The following is a 13,134-nucleotide window of genomic DNA, read 5'->3' as shown; positions in this document are numbered from 1 at the left end:
CCTCCTGACTCATACCTGAGTACTCTGGTGATACAGAGCTAAAATATGCCCTCCTCTTAAAAGAGTAAAGTGCTTAGTTGCTCAGTCATGTCTGGCTCTTTGTGACCCTATGAACTGTAGCCCGCCAGGCTCCTCTGTCCATAGGATTCTCCAGGCAAGAATACTGGAGTGGGTTGCATGTCTTTCTCCAGGGTATCTTCCCAACCCCAGGGATCAAGCCCTTGTGTCCATTGCAGGCAGATTCTTTACCCTTTGAGCTATCTTGTGATACAGACAAGTATGAAAAAAATAGAAATTTGCTCAGACTTCTGTTATAACCTTAACTGAAGGAATATTTTTACCTTAATAGTTAGTGAAAGAAAGTGAAGTCTCTCAGTCGTGTCCCACTCTTTGCGACCCCATGGACTGTAGCCTGTCAGGCTCCTCCATCCATGGGATTTTCCAGGCAAGAATACTGGAGTGGGTTGCCATATTCTTCTCCAGGGGATTTTCCCGACCCAGGGATCAAACCTGGCATCTCCCGCACTGCAGGCATACTCTTTAACATCTGAGCCACCAGGGAACCCTTTTCAGTTATTGATTGTAGAACAACAAATAGAGGAAAATAACATCCTTTAACATTCCAGCAATCCTTTAATAATGGCCCCATATTATTCAATTATATAAGAAGTAATGACTGAATGATCTATCTATTAATCTCTTATCAGGAAGGTTATTTAATGTAAGCTGATTAAAGAGATTGTGTTAAAAAAAAAAGTAAAATTTATACTCAGATTGTTCCAAAAAGAAAAGGACTATATTCATACCATAGAATTGAGACTGCCTTCTATGCCAGAAGTGGTAAATCTTTTCCTTCTTTCCTGGGCAAAGGAAAGTTATTTGTCTGTTGTTTTCAATTACCTATAACTTTCCACACAATAGACACATATCTCTTGGGTTCCCAAGGTATTCTCCTTTGTGGAATCAAATCCTTACCTGTTTCAAAAGTGCTGTTTTGCACCAGATTTTAAAATAACATATTTTATGTATGAAATTTCAAAAATAATTTAGACTGGTTCCCTATTTACCTTAATAATATAACTATGTCCATTGCATTTTTTCTTGTCTTTGATTTGTTTAACTATTTTAAACTACTTAGATTACATATGCAAATAGAAAAAGTATTCTTCCAATATAGAGAAAGCAATAGTTTGGGATAAAAAAGCTATTCTTGTGTTTCAGAGCAATAAAGAAATTTCACAACCAATTAATGAGCAAATTTATATGCTTTACTGTATATGATTTAATAAAATCTAGAATTTATTTAATTATTAATTGAAACTCTGCATTTAAAGATGTAAAATGTCAGCATACTATTTGGCTGAAAAACCTATATTTGTTATTGGGCCATAACTTGTGACTTTGTTCTTAATATATCACTGGTAATAAACCAGCACAAAACCCCATGTTTGTTCCCCCTGAAAGGTAAGGAAGATTATCCTTTATATTGCAGAAGTGTGTTACCAAGAAAATGTATTCTTTGTAGAACACATGTCTTTTTAATTAATGAGGACAAAAAACTGCCTGTGTCTTATGTCTTCAAGTCAGAATAAATAATAACTACTTTTGGATTTTGCTTTTGTTTTTCTTGACTATGGTACATGAGCATAGAAGACAGTTAATAATAAAGGAATTCACAGTGGATGCTATAAACTGAGTTTTCAAAAATTGTTTAATCCATCTTTATTTCCTGTTTTGATTTACTTTTGTGAAGTATCCCTCACATTTCTTCACATTACAGGTATTCTTGATAATTATAAGCATTTTACAAACAGAGAAAATCCATTACTAATAATTCAAATGATTTCCCTAAAATCTTACATTTAGAAAGCAATCAGATTTGCTTTATAATACTAATAACTGACATTTGCTTTTCCAATGCATATCATTGAAATAAAGCAGTCATCATTCCAAATTTTCAATGTCCTTTACTTTCTTCCTTCCTTTATTTAATAATGAGTTTTTCCCTTCAAATTTTATTGAGATACAATTGACAACTATCACTGTATAATAAAACATACAGCTTACTTATTTGACTTACATACATCATGAAATGACTATCACAATAGATTTAGTAAACATCTATCATTTTATATAGATGCAATTTTTAAAAATAGAAAAAATATTTTCCTTGTGATGAGAACTCTTAGGATTTACTTTTAACAGTTTTCATATATGACATAGTGTTAATTATATTTAGCACATTGTACCTTACGTCTCAAGTACTTATTTATCTTCTAAGCAGAAATTTGTAATATTTAAATGCCTTCATCCAAATCCACCTTCACCCTCATCCACTTCTGGTAACCACAGAACCGAGCTCTTTTTTCTATGACTTTGTTTTCTAAGTAGAGTTGACCTAAACTTGTGTAAATTCCTGCTAGACAGCATGGTGTCAGTATTTCTTTAGATGTAAAATTATCACCATGATAGGTCTAGTTATGATGCGCATCATATGAAGATATTAGATAGCTATTGACTATATTCCCCACACTGTACATTTTAAAACTGTTACTCATTTATCATGAAACTGGAAGTTTATGCCTCTTAAACCCCCTCACCAATTTATCTCTCATCTCTCCATCTTTCTACACTCTGGCAGCTGCCTGTTTCTCCTCTATATCTGTAACTCTGTTTCTCTTTTGTTATTTTTGTTCATTTTTTCTGTTTTTCTTTATATCCACATATGAGAAATAATATAGCATTTGTTTGTCCCTGTCTGACTTATTTCACTTAATACCCTCCAGGTACATCCATGCTGCCTCAAATGGCAAAATTTCATTCTTGTTTATGGCTAAATATTATTCCATTATATATATATATAATGGAATACTATTATATATAGCAGTAATAGATAGTGGGATATATACACACACACACTGACAGAGAAAAACCCACTGCAAAAAGAGAGATTAAATGATTTCCCCAAAATCTTACATACAGAAAGTAGGGTGATTTGTATTACAATATGTAGCTTTCCCAATGTCCAACAGAACTGGGATTGGAATCTAGGCAATTCTGTTCTGCTTTAAAACCCTACCTCACCCTTGACCAAACTCAGCATTTCATTAATTAGAAAATCAACAGTGGACAAATTAAGAAATATTTCTTAGTCTTTACTGAGAGAAAAGTGGCTGAGATCAGGTTAGAAAGTATCTTTAGGTCTGACCTTCAAGCCTAAATCTCTAAATAATTGGTTATAAATGGTGGAGACTAGAAAGTGAAGGGTATTTAAAAATGAAGTCACAACAAAACTAATCAGAATTAATTACATCTTGGGCAAAGACTGTGGAGTAAGGGTGTGAGTTGGAATACATTATTCTATACTTTCTATACTTTTATCTCCTATAGACTCACTATATTCAATCTGTCTGAGAAATTTTCAATTCTTCAGGAAAAGTTAAAAATGTTTCAAAGAATAGCATGAGCCACCTATATTTATAGAAGTCTGAATCACCATTTTGTATTTATTTCTTGGTTAAAGTTCTTTATTATTTTATGAGCACATTGAGATGTTCATAGGGTGTGTGTTCAGCCAACTATGTCAACTGAATTACTGTCTGGTGGGCTACAGTCTATGGGTTCGTAAAAAGTCTGACACAACTAAGTGACTAGCACACATAGTCATGACATAAATTTAATCCTAGACTCAGATTTTTATTTCTTTAAAAACATGCAATAACTTTAAAGATGTTACTCATCTCAAGTTAATATAAATTTTAGAAATCTCAGGAACTACAGTGTATAATATCAACTTAATTTTATTAAAGAAAAATGAAAATATCATTATTATACCTTGCAAAAGAAAAAATACATTTTATTTCATGCAAATAAAGTAAAAGCAGTAATTTGTTTTGTATTTCAAATAGTCATTAAATAACATTTAGACTAGTCTCTGTTGGGATTTCCCTGGAAATTCAGTGGTTAGGATTCTGGGCTTTCACTGATGGGGGCCCAGTTTCAGTCCCTGATCAGGAAATTAAGATCCTGCAAGTCACATGGCCCAGCCAAAAAAAAAAAAAAAAAAAAAAAAGACTAGTTACTCTTTGATATATGTTTGCCTCATCCAGCTATGAAAGTAAACATTCTCAAAAGTATTAACCATATAACTTATTTTAAAGAAGCAAATAACAGTAATTTATTTAAAAACAATTTCTAGTAAAAATCTAGATGATAAGAATTTAAAAGAAAGCAAAACTCTTCTAAGAACTTAGCTATAAAATTTTAATTTCTAAAGATGTTTTAATAAAAATTTATAGTATTTTGATCCATTGATATGCACAAAGGTACTATTTAATCTTAGATGCAAACAAGTAAATATTCATTTTTAAAAGCTTATACCGAATAATATGCTCAATAGGTACTCCTGCCCAACCAACAAACTTTATCAGGCTGAGAATGGGTGAGGTTCAGGTATAAGGTGTGTATCTCCAGAGCCACAGAGGTCGGGGAGGGAGAAATAATGGGATAAATGTTGGGATATTAAAGTACAAGTTATATGTTAATAGAAAATATCATTTTTACTTTTTGCTGAGGCAGCTTATGAGGACTTGGGCTAAAAGACACACTTCCCTAAGAGAGCTTTTGTTGTTTCTTTTTCAAGAAATGTAAATCACAGGAAAAAGTATGGGCAGTAGAGGTAGCTGCTCACTCACCTTTCCCAAGTGTATACTAAAGAAAAGACAGAACCAACGTGTGTGTCTCCAGTTGCTTCTTTCCCACCTTGCGATAAGAGGAGAAAGGTCTTCCACTCAAGTCCTTCTAATGTTATGGTGAACAAGGTTTACCCTTCGTGTGTGTGTATGTGCGGTGTGTGTGTTGGGGATGGAGTGGGTTTGTACAAATGGAAGAAAAAAACTGGACATCAAGTAGTAGGCTTTATTATTTCCTTCTCCAGGGTCAAGATAAAGTCTGGATTATAAACAGAAACCACAGTGTCAAACAGGACTTTTCCCTTTGGCAGCAAAGATAGTTAGCACTCCTGTAGCACTCATGATTATAACACTATGTATAATACATTCACTATGTATTGTTCTGAAAACTCATTTTTATTAACAATAAGAAGGAAGAAAAAAAAAATGCATGTTCATATCCATAAACCCCAAATCCTTGCCTAACCAAATGAAGCTGTCTTTTATGAGGAAGAAGAGTATATATTTGACTGGTGTCAGTTGAAAATTTAATGTTCATTTTGGCTTTAATAATTGTACCCAACAAGCAACAAGTGAGAAAATCTGTATTTGAACTTAAATTTATCTTGTAGATATTGAATTTCATGATCTCATCACTCTACTATGTTCTCACTTAAGGGTAATTACCAGATTTTGGGTCAAAGTAAGGATTAAAGAAAGCAATTGTGAGATTAATAACATGCTGGCATTTACCAAGCACAATTGATTAAATAAAATTAATCTAGTTCCTATATCTAGGACTAAAAACTTTTAATATATTACATAAGTTTATGAGTATTGACATAAATCTAAAAGCCTTTAATTCATCAGAATATCTACCAAGTTCATTCTAAGGGTCAAGATCAGTGCTAGTCTATATCACTAGCAAGTAAAGTTTTGAGTGTTATGCACTTTACAATTCTAGGTGGTACAATTCATATTGAAGTAAAAAAAAACCCAAAAAACTAATGTCCTTGAGACCTTAACAGACAATTGGTTTCTGAAGAAGAATAAGCTCCAGGTTTTGCCACCAAGACACTTTGAATTATGTCAAATGAGTGGATTTTTTTTTTCTTTTGAAGACATCTAAGGAAAGAAGTCTAAATTATTTAAGCTCACTTTTGTATATTTTATTTCCCAATGCCAGTAATTTTTTGTATTTCTTGTTAATATTTCTTTATCCAACAATATTTCTTCACTGTTACCATCTTTTTTCCTCATCAAAGGTGACTGAGGTATATGAGGATATTAATATTCAGATGAGGGATTTCTCCATTTCTGAATAGGGAAGTGAGGAAAAACCCATTCTGGCAATGCCTGTCAGTGTAATCTGCCTTCAGAGAGGGAGGAAGAGAGATCTTCCACCTAAGCCCTGCTTTCTTAGGTAGATGAGCTATGATGACACCAAGAATTTTGAGGAAGTGACTCTTACATTATTTCTATCACAGGAGGAAGAAGACAGCCCCATTCTCAGGAATTAAAGGCAAACAAGCAATTTCAAAAAAAGTTTACCTTTTCCTTTAGACTCATGCATTCTTAAGAAGAGTAAGTAGAAAACTATTATGTATGCAGACATTACTGGTATAAGAAAAATGAAACTTGGAGAAAGTAGATAAATATTAGGACATTAAATTTCATACTCTTAGATCTGATCCTATCACTTCATAGCAAATAGAAGGGGGGAAGTAGAAACAGTGACAGATCTTAATTTCTTGGGCTCTAAAAAAGATGCAAACTCCTTTGGAAGGAAAATTATGACAAACCAAGACAGCATATTAAAAAGCAGATCTTTGCTGACAAAGATCCATGCAGTCAAAGCTATGGTTTTTGCAGTAGCTATGTATGAATATGAGAGTTAGACCATAAAGAAGGAGGAGTGGCAAAGAACTGATGCTTTTTAATTGTGGTACTGGAGAAGATTTTTGAGAGTCCCTGGGACAGCAAGGAGATCCAATCAATCAATCCTAAAGGAAATCAACCCTGAATACTCATTGGAAAAACTGTCCCTGAACCTGGAGCTCCAATATTTTGGCCACCTGATACGAAGAGCCAACTCATTGGAAAAGACCTTGATGCTGGGAAAGATCAAGAGCAAGAGGAGAAGGTGGAAGCAGAGGATGAGATGGTTAGATACATCACCAACTCCGTGGACATGAATTTGAGCAAACTCTAGAAGATAGTGGAGGACAGAGGAGCCTGGCATGTTGTAGTCTATGGGGTCACAAAGAGTTGGACACGACTTAGCCACTGAAAAACAACAACAGCAAATATGGAAAATAAAAAGAAATGTTCTTAAAATATAAATAGAGAGCTAGGGAAAACATCATAATCTGAGAAAAGCAGTCATCACTTTTGCCTGGAGTTAAATATCATAAAGTAAAATGTCCAGTTTCAATGTTTCTTCTCAATATCACTTTTAAACTTGATCTTTAAAAAAATTAGAACATTTATTCTGTATTACTAGGTTCAAAAACTGAGGATATTATTTTTATTAACATGTAGTGAAAAGTAAAGTTCACTGTGGACATAAGCATGAGTGGCTAAAATTTAGAAGCCCTTTCCCTCACAAATGCATCTATAGAAATTACATGCATATTTATCATTTCTTTGTATTTACTTTGCATATGCATTTTTTAAAACATAGTACATATTCCTTGTCTTCAAAGAACTTATCTTCTTATAAGATAGATAATAAAAAACTAAAATTTATTAATAAATATCAGGCTATTGTGTAAAAGAAAGTTGCATGATGTTGGTCATTATGATTGATAAAATGTGCATTGATAGTCCAATCATGAAAGTTTAAATTGAATGAAGTACATAGCTTTGATTAACAATTCTGTCTAACATTTTTTTTCAAAGTATGAAATATTTTTCTTAATAGCAAAATTCACCTTAAAACTGGCATGTATAGCATAATACCATTGGGGGGGCAATTTGTGTAAAACTATTTAGAATATTCTTTAAATACCAAAATATTAATAGCAGTTGTTTCTGTCAGTGAAACTTAGAACAAATTTAAATTCACATTTTCTGTATCTTCTAGAATTATCTTGCAATGTAAATATATTACTTAAAAAAATATTTTAAGATTTTGTGTGCCTCTAAAATTTTATCTTTTCCACTTGAAATAAAATAAAACCTTAATTTTTATTTAACTCTTCATAGAGTTTATTTATGTATTTATTTTATTAGACACTTAGTGACATTGGAAGAATTCAAACTTCTTGAACACTTCTGTTTAGATTGATTAACGTGTAGACAGGGTTAATTTTAGGGAAAAAAGAGTACATGCACTGTGAATCTTTCTTAATCTAGCTCTTTTGTTTGTTAAGCCCACACGACTTAGAAATCACAAGTTGTTTTCTGAACCTGATACTTTACCTTATAAGATTTTAGGTAAATCATTTAGAATTTCTGAATCTTAAAGGTAAAATATGAGCTGTCAATAGATTGAGGATGCCTTCAATCAATAATTATTTGCAAATCAGGAAGGCAAACACAATGTCTTTCTTTTTTTTTTTCCCAGTGTAGTATCTGGGACATTTTAGGTCTGGTGACTGAATGAATAAACAAATAAATGGACAGATAAATGAATGAATGAAATATAGAATATTGATACAAGTTTTAAAACAAAGGCGAATTTTTATTCATGGTTCTCAAAATACGATCCTCAAACTAATAGCATCAGTAATATCTCTGAGTTTGTTGAAATATTAATAGAACATTTTCAGACTCCATCTTAGACCAAATTTATCAGTAACACTGGGTATTGGGATCCAGTAATTTGTATTTTGTCATGGCCTCCAAAATGATTCTGAAACATGCTAAAACTCAAGAAGCTCTGATTTATGTTGTTTTTCAATTAGTATTAATACTAATCGAAGTTTGATGGTTTTGTTGTAGGAACGCGGACTCTTCCAGGGGCTGAGAGTGGGCTCTTGACTAGCAATCAGAAATAAGTTGTCTGAAGAGATACAAATGCTGACAAAGCAAGAGACTTTATTGGGAAGGGGATCCTGGAGAGCAGGAGGGTAGGGGACCCAGGAAAACTGCTCTGCCCTGTGGTTTATAGTCTTGGGTCTTATGGTAATGGGATTACTTGCCAAGTTGTCACTGGTCAATCTTCTGACTCAGAGTGCATTCTGGTGTCGCACGCATTACCCAGCCAAGTTGGATTCCAGAAAGAAGGATTCTGGGAGGTTGATAGGATATGTGATGTTTTCTTTTGATCTTTCCCAAATTTTTCCTGTTGATGGTGGCTGGTTAGTTACTTGTTCCTTATCAGGACCTCTTGTCATAAAATAACTCAGGCCATAGCAACTGACCAGGATGGGGCCTTCAGTCAGTGTTTCCCTTAACAGTTTAATTGATAATGCGGTTGCCAGGCAACTTATGCACATCTGAAGTAGGGTTTGCTTGAAATTAACACCTTGTTGCCAAAGTTTGCCAGTTGCATTCCTTGGCATGTCCTGCCATACAGAAATACTTGTATTGTTTCATGTATGTATTAATAGTTAGTTGCCAATATTTAAAAATTTAATATTTGGACATATCACAAAAAGAATCTAGATCTCTAAAAATGCTGCCCTCTTTTCTTCATGAAAAGAATGTGGTAGACCCTTGCCCTTCCAGCATCAGCATCATCAGCACATTATTCTCCCACTAAACTCCTTCTTTGTGCATATGTGACTTGCGAAAAAAAAAAAAAAAAAAAGAGGTTGTGGAAATGATTAGAGTGACCGAAAACAAGTGTATTCTGAAACCATCAACTGTACTCTATTTCTTCTGCCAAAGTGTATCTTTAGTGTATGTTTGTGTAGCTTTGTTTTTTCTGTAATGTTGGAAACTCATGTTTCTTTCAGATGAAAACACACACACAATGACTTTTTATCATGATCAGAATTATTACAAGACACTCTTTAAAAATTGTAGAGAAACAACAAGATTCTCCCTACTGACCCTTCAACTTCTTTCCCTTTGCTTTTCTCTCTTTGAAGCCATGTAAACCTTTAAATCTAGGTAGTCTCTGACTTTGTTTACTTTTGGCTGCCACCCTGATTCATTTCCTTTCAAGGCTTCCTGCCTCTTCCAGCTGTTGAACCAACAGGCCCTCCCTCTGTGTATGTAGTTCAAGTTTGTATATCTTAACTGCCCATGAAGTCAATGACCACAGCATTCAAATCATATCTTTAAATGTTTTTTTTTAATCTCAGAAACTGAAAGGAGGCTCCCCCAGCTCGTCTTTCCCTCCCTTCAGGACTCCCACCAGGACCCAGGATTCCTTTCGGCAGCAGCACCACCAACTGAAAATGAAAACTGAAAAGAGGGATTAAATCCTGAGGTAAAGTTTTCTTTTTAAATCTCTTTTCTCTGAGTTTTTAATCATGTATCCACAGCACAAAGAGCTCCAGGAATAATTTCTGTTTTGAACATATGTTTACTGTTAGAATGTTTTTGCCTAATTGCCTCAGGAAACGCGGTGTTGTTTATATTGTGCAGACTCTCTTAGTCTTTCAGTGATCCCTTTCATTTTTCTAGGTTCAATGGGACTCTGCTGAAGCATGCCAGGATTGTGGGTCTTCCCATCAAACTGTAGCTCATAATGGAAAATGGAATCCACTCCAAGCTCTCATGTTTCTGCTCGCATCTGTACTTCACCCCATACATACCCTTTAGGGTACTTCCCAGAATACAGAACATGTTATTTAATTCATATATTTCATTAGCTGGAGTTTGACGTAGACTAAGTAGAGCTGCAGTTTGTTAGAGTGAAACAAATGGAGCAAATATTCTTTTCCCACTAAAAGAATCTCAGTGTCAGATGATTCTGTTTATTTCTCCTAAGAGGGGCAATGGTTTCCATTTTCTTCTTCTATTCTATTGTGTGTTTGTGTGTGTCAGTCATATCCAATTCTTTGTGACTCTATAGACTATAGCCTGCCAGGCTCCTCTCTTCATGGATTTTCTATTAATGTTTCTTAAGTCAATTATAGACATTTAATTTTTAACTTATCACTCAACTAGGTAGATTTGTAGTATTGCATAGACTGTACTATATAACACATTAAAAGTTTTTGTCATTTTTTGTCATTTTAAGATTTAAGAGACTTCTAGGAACCAATTTTTTAAAATAAATATCCCTTATCAACCATCTGCCAAAATATCTTACTCAATAATGTTAGTGGTACCTCAGCTGGTAAAGAATCTGCCTGCAATACAGGAGACTCCAGTTCAATTCTGGGTTGGGAAGATTCCCCTGGAGAAGGGATAGGCTACCCACCCCAGAATTCTTTGTCTTCCCTGCTAACTCAGATGGTCAAGTATCCACCTGCAATGTGGGAGACCTGTGTTTGATCCCTGGGTTGGGAAGATCCCCTAGAGGAGGACTTGGAAACTCACTCCAGAATTCTTGCCTGGAGAATCCCATGGACAGAGGAGTCTGGTGCTCTACGATCCACGGGATTGCAAAGAATAGGACATGACTAAGAGACTAAGAACAATCCTATATCTTTGGTCTCTCTCCCCTGAATCTATCTTCTCATATAGTTCTAAACTCATCATCATTCACTGATCATTATGAGGCAATGCTAATCCCAGACTGCTGTTCCAAGGTTCTTGAACTGGTTACACCCATTTCCCAGATGTGACTATTATGTAGTCACTATCCTGTTGTTATTCATATCCCTTCTTCTCTGACAACATTTTTGCAGCATGAGGAGCTAAAATTTTTTGTCAGAGGGAAGTTTGCTTTGTCAAATAAACAATCAAACAAAAATTTCCCTACAAACTGTGAACACCCTTAGCCAAATGAGATAAATCAGGAACACCTTAGACTCTGGTCAGGCCTACCCATGCAGTATGACCAAATGAGCAAAGCTGGGAAAACTGAACTCTATTTCTGAGACACACCTCACTTGCTATTTGTCTGAGCAGAATTCCTGCAACTCTGTTTCCTAATCTCAGTCTATAAAATGAAAGTAAGACTTATCATCAGGGAGATAATATACATGAAGCACACTCAATATAATGTATTTTCTGGAAAACAATTCATTTTGATAAATCATTTAAGTGCATGCTATATTGTTAAAAGAGTGCCTTAACAATAGTTTAAAACCATGTGCCCCCAATTTTCTTCTAAATGTAACCTACTTGGAGATTTTATTAAAATATAAGTTCTGATTCTGGATTGGAGCCTCAGATTCTACATTTGTAATACAAGCTCTCAAGCGATGACAATAGTGCATGGGGCTTGCATATGTACCATATTTAAATAGTAATTATGAATCGATTATATAAATACAAGACAACAGTACAAGTTAAATTAAAATGAGTAAGTAAAGAAACTAAAAATTTTAAGACATGAAATGGAACCAGGAATGATGTTATAAATGTATAACATAATGTTAAGCACATACTGTGTGAGAAACAAATGTGTCTGTGTGATTTGTTGCAGACCGTATGGAAAATAGATCTGTGTCCTCAAACCTACTTGCTTTCCCATGACAAGCTGTGTGTTTAATGAGTTGGTAAGTGGAATTATATATTTATAAATGCTAAATTCCAGAGCCAAAAAATTTAAAAAAAGAGAGCCTCATTTAATTTTCTCAACTGATTCAGAAAATGCCAGTGTTCAAATGAACCCTGGAATTGATATTTACTTTTACATAATCTGGAAAATTTAATTTGCTAAGGAATTAATAAAATAAAATGTTTCAAGGAAAACTATTTCATTTACTATATGAAGCTCAAATCTAATATCTGAATATAGTATGTTTATTTCTGCTCTCACTCATTCCTTATATCCAAACTCCAAAGTAACACTATCCCTAAGATCTTAGAAGATTCTGAATGGGAAGTACATGTTGCATCATTCATTCATTCATTCATTCAGTTCATTTAACACCTACTTTATTCTAGGTACAATGTTTACCTACTCAGTTCCTCTTCCTTTCACTTCTTGCTCTGTTGAGTTTTTGACCAACCACATTATTTGTTCCATTCTTGAAGCTGCTGACATGTTCCAGAATTTTTTCTAGACCTAACAAGGGACTACAGATGCAAACATATAGGATAATTAAGAAATACCATGAAGGTAGCAATTTAATATGGAATATTTAATTTTCTAACTGCCCAGACCACACAGCTCTCACATGCATCCTTGTTTTAGGGTCTTGCTGGCTCTAAACCTATGTGTGTCTACTCTGTGCTGAGGCTGCTCTTTTACTAAGATGCTCTTTTCTAGGCTTCTCAGGTACCCAAATCCTTTACTCTGGGAGCAATAATGAAGATGCAAAATTCAAATTATTTTTCCCATATTTCTAGTGTAAGATGCCATATATTTTTAGACAAATACATTATATAATAATAACTTTTATTGGGAAAACTAAAAAAATACACTACTGTGGGCATATCCACTAATTGT

The 13,134-nt window shown here is 34.1% G+C and overlaps 1 pseudogene; it reads left to right on the top strand.

Moving 5' to 3' along the window:
* Nucleotides 1–5,436, top strand: part of LOC138081846 (sulfotransferase 1 family member D1-like) — a 32,158-nt pseudogene extending 26,722 nt beyond the window's left edge.
* The last annotated feature ends 7,698 nt before the right edge of the window (nucleotides 5,437–13,134 follow it).

The sequence above is a fragment of the Capricornis sumatraensis genome, chromosome 7 (assembly GCF_032405125.1).
Source record: "Capricornis sumatraensis isolate serow.1 chromosome 7, serow.2, whole genome shotgun sequence".
Classification (NCBI taxonomy): Eukaryota; Metazoa; Chordata; class Mammalia; order Artiodactyla; family Bovidae; genus Capricornis; species Capricornis sumatraensis.
The sequence above is the reverse complement of the archived record's forward strand: the minus strand, read 5'-3'. Positions and strand labels throughout refer to the sequence as shown.